We start from the raw sequence: 4,108 nt of genomic DNA, 5'->3' as shown, positions 1-4,108 counted from the left end.
GAGGAGGAGGAGGAGGAGGAGGAGGAGGAGAAGTGGTTTTGCTCACGTAAGACTATAAACAAGAAAAGTCTGGTAACGATGGTATGATGACAATGGGTTCTGGTATTATCAACATTTTCTTTGGATTCCATAGTGCACTGTGCTTTCTTACTTCGATCTTAAAAAATAAAATTATGACCTTTTACTTCTGCTCTGATGTGAAAAATATATCTATCGGTAGAGAAGTTGAATTGGGTTATTATATATTACATTTATGACTTTTTTGATAGCTTGAAATTCTCGAAATACTATCCGTAATAAATCCAAATTTAGTAGCCCTAAAACTCGAACTGACCTTTTTCACATTTGTAGATTTCATTTTTGTTACGTTATATCTAAAATTCCCATCATCTGTGGGTTTATAAAATGACGATACACTGAAGATATGACTGATAGATCAGTAATGGAGTTTTTTTTTATCATTGTGAAACAATATTCAATGCGTTCCCTGTCCCTCATGTATTTCTCTCTTCACCGAGAAAGTATTATGTTGTTAGCTGATACTGTTGTAGCTTTCAAGATCCCCGATAATAGATTAAACTCTCGTGAGTCAAAATTGTTGGCGCTATCATTTAGAATACGTGCAGTAAGTACCCTGATGTTCGCAGGTATGGAAATTCAGCACTATACTTAGATAAAAAGTTCGGCATGCAGCTTATTCTCCAATATTTTCTAAACTATCAAACAAACACTATCCAGCTTTTGCAATATGACTAGTATCAATTTGTCTTAACAGATAAATATGTTTGTAAACAGCTGTCAGCAGTATTCTAGAAAATTCTTTAATAGATCTGGTTACTAATTAAAAATCCAAGTGCATGGTTTCTCTATATTTTAAAAGGTTTACAGCTAGGGCAATAGAGCTTTTAAAAGCAAGTCTGTCATGTTTTTTTAAAATCGCGACAATATGCTTATCGAACGCATGTTTTGACATTCTTTAGTGCAAAAAAAAAAAAACGGTGTTCACTATAAAACAACAAAGTGTCATTGATAAGCTGTGACGTAGACCATACGCTTATGCAAAATGTGTGTGAGAAGCGGTAAGCACTGTGAACAATCCCATTTCCACTAGACATAGATTTATAGTATTTTATATAAATTTATGAAGAAAAGTTTTTAAATCTTGCCTCAATTGTTGTGGGAAAATATAATTAAGTTAAAACTAATTGATGCAAGCTACTACGCAAAGTATGGATGACGTTGATGCACTTTTGAGGATAAGTTGCGCCACGAATTTTGTACCGCAGCATAGTGTTAGAATGTATAACTCCTTTTTTTTTGTAATAGCAAATTATAGAATAATAATTTTAGTGGCGTCGGTAGTCCAGTGGTTAGGCCAACGGATCGTAATCGTAAGATTGCGGGTTTGGGAGTTCGAACCCCAGCTCGGTCCGAAGTTGTGTCTTTGGGAAAGGCACTTTACACGAATTTCCCTCTTGGTTCGGTCCTTTCGGAGACGGACGTTAACTCGAAAGTCCCGCCTCTTAAATAATCTAATAGTGTTGATAAGGGCGCTAAACCCACACTGTTTATAACAGTTTGGATTTGTTTATTTGTTTATTCATTTTTTTTATATTCATTCATTCATTCATTTTTTTTTTTTTTAATTTTTTGCTTTTAGCCTCTTGAAACATTTTTTGAGCATTGCGTTTTCTGTTTGAACTTTTTTGATGAAACCTGATAAAAGTGTTATATTATATTATTATAAAATGTTCCAGAATTTTGGTTCTACTGTTACGTTGTTTCAAGAGAAGTCTTTTGGGATAAAACGCATTTACATAATGTTCACTTCACCTCCAAGATGATATCTTAAAAGAGCAGGTTGAGGGGGGAGGGGGGAGGGGGTAAGTGCACTTTTTTTTCCTCCGACAGAGGTTCGCCTACCCTCGAGCTAAGGTGCCTCGAGTAAGTTATTACCGATCTGGCGAGGTGCCTTTTCTCTGTATTTCCTTTGTCTTCTTCCTAGCTTTCATCCACTCAGGTCTGTCGAATGAAGATGGTCTATAAGAAAATAAAAAACCCTACACCCACTCCAAACCTAGAGTTGGTTAAGCTCTCCATATATCAAATGTATGTCTAGTAAGACGATAAACTCATAAAGTATATTCATTTTGCTTTTATTGCTTTCTTGAAACACTCCATCAGAGAGTAAGACTCAGCGATTGTCGTACTCTGAGATACAGCGGAAGTTTTCCTAATACAACTCTATGTTTCTGGTTTTAGCCGGTGACCTAATATATCGCTGCCGCCTTTTTCAGGGCAGCCTTGATTGCGGCCTTAATGATTCTCGGTCTCATTCTCCTCCACGCCTTTCTGGCCTTGCCAGCCCAGCTTAGCTTGCTGGGTTTACTGGGGTTGCTGGGGTTACTGGGGTTGCTGGGGTTACTGGTGGTCGCAGCACGTCTGGTAAGGGACAGCTGAGAGAGCAGGTCCATGGTGTTTTGGATATCGGCTGTGACCTCTTCCATTTCTTCATCATCTGTCGCTGCATCCTCTGCTCGCGCCTCCTCCTGGGCCAAGGTCATGGCGCTCAGGGCCAACAAGGTCAAGGCCATGCCAAACATCAGCACTTTGATATTCATGATGAAAGTTTTCCTGAAAGTCAAAGGTAAAACGTGGTTGTACTTTCTTCATCAAAGAAGAGCGCAAAAACAGCCGGAGAGTGAGGACAGCAAAACACGTCGACAAGCACGACAAAGGTCAGTCAGTACAACTGTAAAGAAAGTTTTGACATACGAAACGATATAGGGAAAGGAATATATAACAATAGGAACTACCAGTGGCGCCATCCAATCACATTTTAAATCAGTTAAGAGCCAATTTTCTTTGAGAATCAATTTGAAAAAGAAACAGACGAAGATCATCTTGGAGCTACAGAGGCATAAATAGGGATGTGGTAGTCACCCTCTGATCTTAAACACTTATACGGCCTTTATGCGTTGCAAGTTTCGTAAAATCCTTACTAAAACTAAAGTCGATATATTCTATAAAGTTATATCCCAACGGGGTGTTGAACTCGCATCATTTCTTTGAAGGCTACCTTCGAATTATTTTTGACTCAAAAAAGCGCCAAGCAACGGTTTAATAAAGATAATGATAATAATATTTAAATGTGTTGGTTTTTTTTCAAATGTAGAGGGGTGTGTAATTTCGTTTAACTTGTATACATCCAGTATCTGCTCAAATTCTATCTTTCTCGGGTTTTCTGAGCCGATGACTTCGCTACCCTACAATCACAAAGTTCTATCTACTCCGTACCTAGTTTTGAGAAATTTGAGTTTCACGACATGTTAAGGTTTTAAAAAATACAATTCTGTTATAATATCTTGATAATGGTTCCGAATAATCTTACAATTTAGATAGAGCAGAGTAGAATATTTGTTTTCTGACCTCATGGTCTTAGTAACTCAAAACGGTAAATATATGCTAGATACAACTTTGCACATGTAATTCTAAGGTAGCGACTTGTCAGATAAATCTCTTACCTTACTTAATGAAAGAAATCACAGAAACTTACTTGTGCCCAGCAGGTTGTCGACAGTGATTCTCGTGTTTCTGCTTACAAGAGATGGTGGTGGCTTGATCGGATTTGTGAACCTTTTTATCTACGTGAGGTGAGAATTCCTCATTAAGTTCTCGGGTGGGCGGAGTCGCCCACGTACCTGACCCTCACTTCAGCTACAGGTGTTCTGAAGCCACGGGTGTCACAGAGAAACAGTTTCTTTTCATCTCACCGTGCGATAAGCTTGATAAAAATGCAAAACCAAACAAAAAACACACAAGCAAAGAAACTGCTTCATACATGTTGGTCAATTGCAAAGGTATTATATTGTACAGTCAAGTAATCTCCGTGTTTTTCTAAACCCACCATCACCCTTTCGCCACTTTTTTTCGTATGAGTTTAAAGTCCGTGTCAACAGGATTAGTTACTTGATTAGTACAGAAAGTCTTGACTTTCAGACAGCAGTGTTACGAATCAAGCAAGGTGGATTTGAGGGGTTGGGGTGTTTTGTTTTGTTTTCTTGTTCTTTGTTGTTGTTTTTTTATTTGCTTTAAAAAATTTGTTTGG

The sequence above is a fragment of the Aplysia californica genome, unplaced genomic scaffold, assembly GCF_000002075.1.
Source record: "Aplysia californica isolate F4 #8 unplaced genomic scaffold, AplCal3.0 scaffold00258, whole genome shotgun sequence".
Taxonomy (NCBI): Eukaryota; Metazoa; Mollusca; class Gastropoda; order Aplysiida; family Aplysiidae; genus Aplysia; species Aplysia californica.
Note: the sequence above shows the minus strand (reverse complement) of the source record.